The sequence below is a fragment of the Protopterus annectens genome, chromosome 3.part0, assembly GCF_019279795.1.
Source record: "Protopterus annectens isolate FY-2018-M chromosome 3.part0, PAN1.0, whole genome shotgun sequence".
Lineage (NCBI taxonomy): Eukaryota > Metazoa > Chordata > Ceratodontiformes > Protopteridae > Protopterus > Protopterus annectens.
In genome coordinates, this window is record NC_056731.1 from 661848593 (window position 1) to 661862150 (window position 13558).

Genomic DNA, 13558 nt, shown 5'->3' on the forward strand with positions numbered 1-13558 from the left:
GGGAGATCATGTCTGTTAAACTTGGTAGAATTCTTCAAGACAGTAACCAAAGCCTTAGACGAGGGCAAATCTGTGCATACAGCCTACCTGGACTTAGCCTTTGACACAATCCCCCACTCAGGCATCATTGATAAACTGACCCAGCTGGATATCAACCCATATATTATCTTGTGGGTTGCAAACTGGCTCATCAATAAAACTCATATGGTCAAAATAAGGGACTCCACCTCCTCCAACGCACCTGTAATCAGTGGTGTTCCAAAGGGATTGGTTCTGGGATTCCTACTGTTCGGAATCTACTTCTCCAAAGTACAGACTAAAACTATGGGACTGTGGATGACTAAGTTTGCTGATGACTGCAAACTGAGAGCAATCATTGAAACCCCTAGTGATGTCAACATCCTGCAAGAAGGTCTTACACAGACTAATGATGACCGGTGCCAAACTCATGGTCTTAAACTTAATGCAAAAAAATGCATTATTATCTCCTTTGGCAAGGGTGATGTTCCTGCAAACTACCACATCAATAGCAATACCATAAGCACACAGTCAGTGGTGAGAGATCTGGGCACACAGGTCGACAGCAACCTTAACTTTGATCACCATGTCTCCACAGTGGTAAGAAGGGCATTTTATATTGCTCATTTCATAAGTAAGGGCATTGCTTCCAGAAAAAATAGGTTACAACCCCCCTGTAGTATTCCCTCATCAGGCCAATAATAGAGTACGATGATCCCTTTGATATGTTCCTTTCCAAAAACCTGCAGCATTTGGAGAGACCAAAAAGTCACCTTACAAAGAAAATTCAGTCTTCAAGTTTGGTCTCATGCAGACAGACTAAAATCATTGTTACTTTACTCTGTGTTTTACAGACTGCTCAGAGGTGACCTGTGCCTCACATATAGAGCAATCCCTGACCCAGCTTTAATGGAAATGCTGCAGATTCTCAAGTCAAATGGCATATGGGTCACTTGCTCACAAGACCTTAACCTGGTATGTGACTTCAACAGAACTTGCTGGAGAAACAGATTTGTCTTACAGAGGGTGTCCCACTTTTGGAACAAGCTTCCTATTCATGTTAAGCAAAGCCCCTCATTGACCCTATTTAAGCGTAATTTGGACAATTACATGGGTAACTGGAAATTCATCCCAGGGGTTTCACCTGTGTCTCTGTTGCACAGGAACAATAGGTGCTGATTTTAGTGTCTTCTTCAACCAGACACCCTTGGGAACACGGGCTGAACTTGCCTAGGCTAATAAGCACCCTGGGGCTGTTAGCCTCATAACTTTCTACAATCAACTTCCTAAGTTTCATTTGTAATACAGGTTCATAGGTAAGTACTTGGCTAGCTGCTCTTGCAGGCCTTTTAAAAAATATCCAGTTTCCCTTTTTGTGTTCAAATTAACCTATCCCATTTTGTTACAGATTGGCCTTACTCATCCCATTTAGAGCATTCTTTCACTGAGAAGGTGATCTGCCCGAGTGTTGCTGCACTGTAATGTCTTGTTGTACTACTCCTTAAAATACTGGCATAAATGGTCAATATGATCTGCTACTCTTTCTTCTTCCTTCAAAATAAGTGCATTTTTTAAATTTCTGCCAAAATAACATTCATGTCTAACTTGCTTCACTTTTAGCAAGTCTGTCATATTTATTTGGCATGCTAGCATTAGCCATGACTGGGTGTTAAAGAACTTAGCCTTTAGCCTTAGCACATTTAGCAATTCTGCTGCAAAAGCTCTACATTTGAGTATTAGGTAATAACAATGTGATTGTGGTACCCTCTTACATTTTTTATGAGGTTGTACTCATCACTTAGGAAATAACATGGACTTATTGTAGTGTGTCAAATCTGCCATTGTTTAACAAAAGTTTACAAATCTTGAATCATGAACTATGGATGAATATCTGGTACAACTTCCTCTGGTGTCTCATATCTAGAAAAAAGAGATTAAGCATGTAGTATCTCACAGTTACACAAATTTATTTATTTTGTATTATTTTATTTAACATCTGTTGACTGTGAATGGCCAACTAGGACAGTGAAGGCCCGGGGAGAAATGCTTCAGATGCATGTCGTCAGAAATTTCACAGTTCTTGGAGTATTAATCTGTATACATAATATAGCGATTGTCTTTCTCACAGCTGCATATCTTCAGAGTACTTACAGTAATAGTCTGTATGCAGAAGACAGAGATCGCCTTTCTCACAGCTGCACAACTTTAGACTACTTGGACTAATAACCTGTACACAGAAGATAGTGATTGCCTTTCTACTAAAACATTTCAGCTCCTACTTTCATAAATGGAAGACAGCATTTCATGAGAAAATTAATTCTTCATGAAGATTTTGTTTACAAAAAATATTGTCACACTTCTTGATGTATTTTTCAATTTGTTCCAATATTTTCAGCCAAAACAGAATGTATCTTGCTTTTCTATACATTTCAATATTCCCAAGTATAAGCCTGGAGGCACTTTGTTGCAGTGGGTAGGATTGTCACATTACAACAAGAGCGTCTCAAGTTTGTTTCTTAGCTAGGGTGCCTTCTGTGGGGAGTCTACACATCCACCTATTGTTCATGTAGGTTTTCTCTAGGCACTCCAGCCTTCTCCCACATTCCACAGACATTTGGTGGGTAAATTGCTGTCTTTTAAATTGTGCATAGTTGTGTGTGCATACATGTGTGATTTGAGAAATAGGCCTGTAATGTAGTTTCATTTTCCCCCTTTTGTCTAGTAACTTCCATGTGTGGCAGTAGATGTTCACTGGGTCCTTATAGCACTTGGCCATGACTCATAGGCATGAATGAACATATGAAACTGCATGCCTGGTTTCATGTCACAGATGATAGCATCCTCACTGTGACCTCAATTAACCAGGGTCTGATTAGCCAGCCTCTGCACTGGGTAGGCAGAAAACTCCAGTCTCTCTCATGGGGTGAGGAGTATATGCACACTTGAGGGCACACTGTGTGGTGTGTTGGTTTTTTTTTCCTAGTGAAAACTAGAAAAATTACCAGATATGCTGCCTGAGAGGAAAAAACTCTTGTGGAAGTAAGGGGTCACCCTTTACTGCAGCCCATTTCATGTCAGATCCTTGGTATATTGCACGATGTGTGGAGGAGACATGGCAGCAAACAAAATATAGAACCACCCCCGATGGCTGTCAGAATGGTCGCCACTCCCAGATGATCCTCACTCCAGTGATGGGGACTGAATGGGTCGATTAACCAAAAGGGTCTGATGATCAACAGACAGCATGGGCAAAGAGAAAAAAAAATCCCAAGTGTGAATTAAAGATTTATGAAGCCTTGATTCTCATAGCTAACCTGGACTTAAGCTTTTGTCTCCTTTGAAAATCTACTCTTATATACATGAAGATTTATCTTCATTAGGAATATACCTGCATCACTGGATATACTGACTTCATTTATTTTAGCCAAACTTTTTGAAATAGCTTATTTTCTTTGAATAGAATAATTTTTCTCTCTCTTGTCTTTCCTGTTCCATATTACTGATTCATCTTGCTTTTTAGCTAAACCAAGTAACTGCAAAATCAGCTATAAAATGTGCAGACATTTTTTTCCCATTAAATCCTCCTTATATTTTTGAATGTGAATAAATAATAATAATAATAATATAACTTTAACATGCATCTGCAATATACATGAATTTTCCAGGGTTACTGTGAATTGTTCAAACACAGCAGCAAGCCTCAGCAGCTACGGCAAGGGCACAGCACCAAAAAGATAAGCAAAATTCAAAAAGTACTGCCAGCCCAAAGTGGTGTAGTAAAAATATATTTTTTAATTGTGACAATAAAAAGTTTATTGCCACAATTAAAAATATATTTTTACCATACCACTTTAGGCTGGCAGTACTTTTTGGACTTATTGTGAATTGTTGTCATGCCTTCATAAACGTAATAGCATTCTCTGTGATATTATTGTTGCCTTTATGAAACAGTTCTTCATGTAAACCACTTTCCCAATAACCCTGTCAACGAATGGAAGCTTATCACTTAGTAACTTTTCATATTGCTCAAATCTAATATTTAAACAAGACATCCTATAGAAGAACAAACACTCACCAACAGGGTATTAATGTAAAGGTAAAGTCCAGCAGCATTTAAACGTTCATTAAGTATAAATGGAAACAAATAAACAAAGAAAAAGTGCTATTTTGTTTTTTCTTGCTAAACATGGCTTAACTGCAGTTAGCAAGGGGGTGAAATAATATAATAATTAAATCAAAAGACAGAACTGCAGCAAGTAACTACAAAACACTACATAAAAAGGCACACATTCCTTTTCCTCTCGATAACCACAGATCTTAAAATGCTGCAGTTAACAATCAGGGAAAAATTAATTAATAAATTTGAAAAAAATGACAGAAGGAACTAAAGTAACTACGGCAGTTACAAGGATGTGTGTGTGTGTGTGTGTGTGTGTGTGTGTGTGTGTGTGTGTGTGTGTGTGTGTGTGTGTGTGTGTGTGTGTGTGTGTGTGTGTGTGTGTGTGCACATATATGAATATAACTGTGTTTGCATGAGTGTGCACAGATGTGGGTGTGATTCCATGCATTGACCTTAATGAATATTTACATAACCTATATGTTGGATGTAAAATATATCATCCAACAACAATTACATATCCTACAGCAAGTCTAAAACATTAGGTAATTGAACTATTTTACAGCAAAAATGGATAAAAAATGCACAAACCGCAGGGATCAGTGCTGGGGCCTCTCCTATTTGACATGTATTTTGAAATCATTGAGTCCAACATCCCAGACATGTGGCTGACCAAGGGTGCTAAAGACTGCAAGCTGGGCAATGTTATCTACTAATAATAAACAACTCCAGTAAGGGCTTGAATATGCACATAACTGGTGTACTGAAAACTGTCTCAAGTTAAATGCAAAAACGTGCAGCATTGTAGCATTAAGCAAAAAAGCTGCTTCCACCTCAAATGGTTATAAATGGCATTCGTCTTTAGGCAGATACCATCATAAGAGACTGAGGTACTCAAAAGCACAATTCTCTCTCATTCAGTCATCACATTTCAATCCTAGTTAGGAAATCCTTGTATCTGGCCCAATTAATTTCCAAGACAATATCCTCAATATACAAAGATGTGCGCCTGCCACTGTACTCTTCCCTCATCAGACACACCACTGAATACAGCATTCCTACTGGTATGTATAAATTGAAGCATATTGCTCAACTAAAAAGGCCTGAAAGATATCTTAACAAGAAGACTAAATGTCTTAAATCCTTCATCTATCATGACAGATTATCACAATTCTCCTTATACTCAGTATCCAGCAGGCAATGCCAACATTACTGTGTCTCAGTTTTCAAGCCACAAATGACTTAATCCTATTTGACCTACTGTTTCTTTAGAAAACCTGTGGCTCTACAAACACTTGCACTGGGGTCCTAGTCATGTACACCAACAAACAAAACTCACTACAGAGATGGGTTCCTAACTCCACATCTTCCTGGTCTATGGAATATTTTATCACTACAGATCAAAGTATGGCTCTGACAACTCTGACGACCTTTAAGGGTAGTCAAGATGGTGGGATGGGTAGACACAAATTTACACCAGGGTTGCCATGTACGGCCCTGCCTGATTTGTGAAGTGAGCACTATTAAGTGTTTGGAAAGGGAGGCATGGACTTTTAAATGTGTCCACTTAAAGGTGTATACAGGTAGGCATCTTAGGGTATTCATGACTACTTGCCTATTATTGTTCTTATTTTTCTACATAATAATACAGATGCAAAACAATTTAACAGCTTATTATCTAAACCTAAAAATGTCTTCCAGGTTGGGTGTTACAGAGAAATAAGAGGCATTCAAGGGGTAGATAGGCTGTTTGCCTAATGGCATTTAGCCACACAGCAACCCAGGTCAGTCCACTGTTGCCTGTGACTGACAAACTTTCGGGCAATATTGCTTGCTTAAATTTAACTTATTACTTGAGATCGAGTGATGTAGTTTGCTGAACTGGCTTTGCATTTGTTCCGGTACACTGGAGAAGAGGGTGTCTGTATAATGGTGAATTCTATCATCTGTGTATAGATTTATGGCCAAGGAGGGCATACTGCTGGCTAAGTCATTAATATATGAAGAGAAGAGGACTGCTTCATGGCTTGGAGCCTTCTACTTTACCTGCAGAGAATATGCCAAAGACAAAGGATGACTAGCCCCAAAGATATTAAATGATCCGTGAAGGAAACAGTCCTAGAAGCATCTGAAAATATTGTGCCAAAGCAAATATTCCCAAGATTTAGTAGTAGCAAAAATTGGTTTGTGTTCCACAAAGGTTCTTTTCAATTCAATAAATAAGCCATCAGATAGTTATCCATTCACCATTAAGATGCATGTTGTCAATGACAGCATATCCAGTTCTGAAGTCAGTCTGAGAGTCAGACAAAAGGTCAGAGTTAGTGAGATGATCTGTCAGTTGACTGTGCAGCAGTTTTTCAAAGTTTTTACTGGGGACATATAATGGATATAGGTCTGTTGGGCAGCTGAGGAAATAGTGGGTTGAAGTACATAAATTACAGAAGTATTTGTAAACTGAGGAAGCCATTAAAGTTTAATGTGTTTGCCTTACAGCGTGGTGACCGCACTGATTTCATTCTAGTGAGAGAAAGGCTGAATGTGTGTGCAATAGGTATGAATGTATTGTGTTTCCTTGTGGACAAAGTTTGAGAGAGGTCTGAACAGTTTATATATATATATATATATATATATATATATATATATATATATATATATATATATATATATATATATATATATTTATATATATATATATATATATATATATATATATATATATATATATATATATAGTGAATCCAACAAGGTATGGTATGGCAGCCAAACATGATAAACAGCAATAGAATGAATAAAATCAGTGCGGTCACCATACTGTAAGGCAAACACATTAAACTTTAATGGCTCCAATAAAAGCAATAAATAAATAAAACCTTTGTGAAGCATAAAAATATTAGCACTTTGGGGTTACTCCCAACCCTTCTTCAGATCTACTGTGGAATCTGTAATCAAATTATTTAAAAAACTGAATGACCAATCAGTCTCTCACTTTGTGGGCACACCTTCCAAAATGGTTAAAGCAAGTTCATTCATTCATTCATCCACAGGAGACATTATCTATGAAGTCTACACCCCTTCAGGGTGAGCTTTAATGGTAGATTGACATTAATACCAGGTGGTTTGTCCGCTTGCATCTCTGCTATCCATTTCATTTCTGCCTGTTCCATTCTTTCAGTAATGTTGCCTCCATGAATATTTTCTTGTACAATGTGCAAAACCATAAAGTAAAAATGATGTTCTAGATTTTGCATAGCATGTATAGTTAAAGGGCTCATGGTATCTCCTAGTTGAATATCACTTCTTCTTCTTCTACTTTCGGCTTTTTCCCGGTTAGGGGTTGCCACAGCGGATCACCTGTCTGCTCATGATTGGCAGTAGAGTTTTATGGTGTCAAGTTGCCAGCCCGGTACCCAACCTTCCACGAAAGACACACACACGCATGCCTATGGCCAATTTAGAGTGTCCAGTTCACCTAAGGCATTGTCTTTGGGATGTGGGAGGAAACCGGAGCACCTGGAGGCAACCCAAATGACCACAGGGAGGACATGCAGACTCTGCACAGAAGGCACCCCAGCCAAGGATCGAACTGGAGAACCTCTTGCTGTGAGGTGACAATGCTAACCACTGCACCACTGTGGCCGCCCTTCCTAGTTGAATATCACTTCATGTTTAGATATTCATTCCGTAAACTGCCTATCAATTTTGCCTATATAAAAACAGTCACATGAGCTTCAGCTGCTAATGTAAACAACATCCCTAGTTTTGCAATCTGCATAAGATTGATTATAATATTTCATATTATATATTGGATGTATAATGTATTCTTAGAAGAAATGTGTCTACCCGAAGAACACATTCTGCATGGAAAAGTACCCACTCTTATGGAGCTAACACTTTCTTTGACATATGCAGTGTGACAAAGATGTTGCTTGAGATTGCAATTCCTTTTGAAACTGAATGAAGGTACACCACCAATGATATCTCTTAAGTTCAGATCCAAAGTTAAAATCTTCCAATTTTCCTTAAACATATCACAAATATATTTAATGTCACTGGTAAAAGTTAAAACTATTCTGTTATGCTGATTGGGGGTTGTAGTCCTCAAAGTTTTACATTCTGCTGTCCAGTAGAAAACAATGGTTTACCTTTGGTATTCCTCATCTCTTTGACCATGGACATCTCCTTATTTATCTCATGTTGTGTGCAGCCTCTCTCTTTAAGCCTACTTCCCATGATTGCCATCTTCCTTTGTGTGTAACCAAGATGTCCACAGCAATTGATTCTTCACCACATTAGGAAAGATGTGTTGAGGGTTCATGCTGGTCCAGAATAAAAAATTATTCTTCCAACATTCTTTCTTGTATAGACCAGTGGTGATGTTACCAACAACATCTACAGAAAGTCGGACATCTAAAAAATCTATTGTGGATTGAGAAAAATGCATCGTGAATTTAAGAAAATCTGTAGTGGCTTCCAATTGTTTCACAAAGTTGTTCAATTGTTCAAGCATACCATCCCATAACAAATAAATGTCATCCACAAATCACTTGTAGGACTTCAAAGCTGAAGAAAAAGGATTATAGTTGTAGACAAATACTGCTTCCCAGTCAGCCAACACTAAGTTGGCATAACTGTTGGCACAAGGGGTGCCGATTGCGACATCCCATCTTTGCCAGTAAATGTTCTTTTCAAATAAGAAGATGTTGTTCTCAAGAACCAGATCAAGTAGGATGCCTATAAGATCAAATCTATTAATAATGAGGTCACTATTATTCTTTAAGAAATATTTGACTGCTGATGTACCATACGTATTAGGGATAATAACCGTGACTGGATAAGCTCTGAACGTCTAGTGTGACCATCATGCTTCGGACCTCTCTTCCCAGATTGCACCTATATTCTGATAGTGTATACAAAAAGTGTCTTGAATCTTTAATGACTGCTGGTGCCCTCACTACAGTGAGGGAAATGGTACATTTCCATATCCTCAGTGTATTGCCATCTGCATTCAAAATATATAGCTAGTTTGATGCTCTATGTTCCGATCTTGTGCACCCTCACTATTGTAAACGTTCCTTCTTCTCATCTTGCTTATTTAAATATCAGTGTTCTGTTAATCTGATGAACTAAAGTAGATCCATATATATGTGATAGTTGATGTATAAGGGAACAGTAAGTGCTGAGCAGGAATCTTGATACTTAGAATTTAAAAAAATACTATACTTTAGAAGGAAGGGGTCTAATCAATGGTTGTTTTTGTTTCAGTACTTAAGAGTCAATAAAGGCAGTGTTTTAAATTACTGTTCAAAATAATTTAGGTTCTGATAACATAATTATCTGTTTTCTTCTTAGGTCAGAATATTTTGCTTTCTTGATTTTAAGTTTGCATTGATATTTAAGATTGATATAGAAGGCATAGTTTGTCTGTAGCTTAGAATTTCCATTCTGTCTGTACTATCTCTGTTTTCATTAGATGATTTAGTTCAGTATTTATGCAGTGGAAAGTTCTGCCTTTGAGACATTTTTTAGAAGGGGGAAGTTCTGCCTATTATACAAAGCATTATTGAGGTGAAGAGATTTAGAGTCAATACCTGCTTGGTAGAGAGGAGCATAATTAATGTTATCCACCTTTTTGAATGAATGGATTTGCTTTCCTTCTGTGAAAGCCTAGATGAATGTTGTCCTACAGGATTTTGGGGGATTTAAAATTTATATTTTTGAATGAGTGGGTACTTGGTCACTGATAACATTTGGAAAGATAGTAACCTACTTTTTTGAGGAATGTCTGTTAATAAATTTTCAAGGAAGAAGAATTTAACAGAAGTAAAGCATGGCCTTTCAGGGATTGAGATAAGCTGTGTGAAACTATTAAGAGAAAGGAATCAGTTTACTTGATTGTCCAACTGGTCAAAGAGCTTGAGATTAAACTCAGCTGATAAAACAATAATGCTTCCTTTTGGACAGTAAGAAAGTAGGTCATCTATTATTTTTTGTAATGGTGTATGGCATGAGTGAGGAGGAATGAAAGCTATTCATTTCAATAGTTTATCTTAATTAATTGTCTATTCTGCAATTAACCAGATTAAACTATCCTTATGAAATGATGCATTAAACATTGATAAAAACCTTCATTTGGGGGAGTTTTTTTACCAGTAACATAGTCCCTCTACATATGTTTGTCTAGTCTGTCTGAAAAACAAATTATACCTGTCTTGCAAAGATGGAGATAAGCAATTATGGTCTTTCCAGCCATAATTCACATATTGTAAGAATGTGTGGGTCATAATTAACATAAAGAATTTTCAAAAAAAAATTGTGGGATAACAAGTGTATTTTTGATTGAAATGAAAGAAGGAGGGATGACTTTGTTGAAGTTAACTGTATTATTTCTGTATGTAGTGGCATGGCCTTGATTGGGATTTAGGTTTCCTGATTTTTTTTCTTTATTTACCCATTGTTGACCAGGTTAGTACCACTAAGCTAATAGCTTCCTCTCAGTGGAGACCCAAGGGGGTACTGAAAGCAGTCATAACATCCTTCCAAGGCACTAGTACTCTACAGGCAGAACTAACAGATAAATGACTGGTGCCAAAGTAATGGCTTAAAATTCAAGAAATGCATAATAGTAGCATTTGGGAAGATGGCCACCCCAAGAAACTACCTCATTTTTCAACACACCCCTAATAGTAGACCCAGTAGTTAGGAATTTGGTTACATATGTAGATAGTTACCTGGCCTTGGACCAACATGTGTCTAAGGTAGTAAGGAAATCATTCTATACTGCTCAACTTATAAGCAGGGGCAAGACATAGATCCAAGGAGGTCATTGTTCCTCTTTATTGGGCCCTCATCAGACCAATCAATAAGCACAATCCCCCTTCAGTATGCACCTGACCAGGCACGTGCAGCAACTGGAATGTCCAGAGAAATTCCTCAAAAAAATACAGAGCATTAACAACACATCATATACAGATTGCCTCAAAGCCCTATCTCTATATTCTGTTCCCTGCAGACTGCTGAGTGACAATTTATGCCTGGCATAGAAGGCATCATTGGATTCTGCTCTAATAGACATTTGGCATAGCTCAAAACCAATATCATCAAAATTACTCACTCTAGGATCACCTTGCTTGTAGCAGAACTAGGACATATTGAAAGGACAGACACATGTCTCAGATAATTCCCCTTCAGTGGAACAGGCTTCCCAGCCACATGAAGCAGAGCTCTTCAAAATCCAGTTCAAGCATAACCTTGGCCAATGGATGAAGAATCAGAGATTCTCTCCTGGTCTAACACCTTTGTCTCTAATGGACAAAGACAAACTGTAATTCTCCACTCAAAATAATCTCTAAGTTACAAAACTTACAAGATTCATTTGGAACTCATGGAATGACTTGTAAAGGCCACAGTGGTCATTAGCCTAGTATACATCTATGAACCAATACAGAAAATATGCTATCAATAAAGCTCCCAGTGAGAAAAAGACAAAATAGCACAGGCAAATTCAACAGTAAGCTGCAGGCAATTGTTAATAGTAAAATGACTATCATGACTATCCTGATAGAATCCCCTAAAAGTTTTACAAAAACGGTGACTGAAACACTACTCCTTATATATGGGAAACAAATGTTGATCTGTTCTGTGCACTATCCACTTGGGTAACACCAGTACAATGTAATATCTTTTTCACTGTGCATATAAACTCTGTCTGCATTGTATATCAGTTGTAGTTACTATGCTATATATTTGGTTAATCTGTAACCATTTACACATTTGAATATTGTCACTGCTTAATGTATGTAAATAGCTTTTACAAAATAATATGTACATGTTGTACATATGTGTTTGCCATTAGACCCTGTTTTGTGGCTGAAAATGGTTCTGTACCAATCCTCTCACATGGTTAACAAACAAACAAATAAACTAAATAAATAAATTACTAATTTCACTGTCTCATTCTACCAAGTTGCATTGGTGTCTACAATGGAGTTGTACCGCTTGTCTGCATGAGGGGAATGTAATATATGCCCAGAATATATCTGTATTGAGTCAGCCTTACATTAGCGGTGAAACGAAAAAAAATCCATTCTCTATATAAGTAACGTTTTTCTGCTGATAGACAGATGCCACTACCACTAAACTCGCATGTGGATAAAGCAAATGCAAAATCATCACTGAACTGTGTGACATTCCTTACAGATAGAAAGGCAGTCTTATCTTCAGTTTACATTTGAGCATCTAGATATAATACCCAAAGCTTTTCTAGAAATAATTCAAAATGTGATTGACATATTTATTTATTTATTTACTGGCATTTGATTACTGGTAAAATCTGACTGGGCAGGTGCCCATTTTCAATGGAGGCCTGGGAGAAAAGTTCCAAATTATTACAAAAATATTTTAAGAACAATAATTTTATAAGCTTCAAAAATAATACAAAAACATCTACAGGTTAAATAATTTTACCAAATTAGAAGTAATAACATTGGTTAAGAATACATACAACTTACACTTCAATGATTTAATATTTAAAGAAATGTTAGGCACTTTACAGAAAAAAATAAAGGTAATTTAGTATAATACAAACAGGAATTGCAAAGTGAACTGACAGAAAAAACAGGGTTATGACATATTTAGAAAGACAGCCAGGGGAAAGAAATAGATTGAAGTAATGAAGTGAGTGAAGAAGGGAGAGTAAAGAGGTGTAAGGTGTGAATAAGTACCTGTTCATATTTAGGGATATAATTTATCCTGGGGGGTTGAGCAAGAGCAGAGTCACATTTGCCTTTCAGAATGGTTTTAAAGGACTGGCGGGAGAGTATCAACTTGATGGATACATGTAACGAGTTCCAGCCCTTAGAAACATAGTGTGAGTACAGACCATGCCCAGCAAATTTCATAGGTTTTTGGACAGACAGTAGTTTTTGGTCACTGGATTTTAATGGCTAACTAGGAACATATTTGTATAGAATGGTATTTAGTGCTGGATAAGCAGATGGATGCTTGATAATTTTATAGGTAGTAAGAAGCTGCGTATATGTTAGTTGTTGTGGTGGTATTTTTAACCAATTCGGGCTTTTTCATGCTATACAGTGCTGGGTCCTGAAATGGGTATTTCCTGCAAATGTAAACACTTTATGACAGCATTGTCCAAGTTTTGTGTTTTTTTTTATTTTTTTTATTTAATGCCTGGAGGTTAGTAAGGATGAGAGCACTATAAAGTAGTGAGGGGAGGAGGTAATCAGTGGCAAGTGTAGTTTTAATTGCTTTGGTTAGAAGGCATTTGGCTTTGTAAAGCATCTGTAATTTTTGGTGAGATTTTTTTATACAATTTTGTGTATGCAGGTCGAATTGAAGATTATCATCCCTAATAATTTTCTATAAGCAGTAACTTCAATAGTCGTATCACTAAGAGAGAGCATT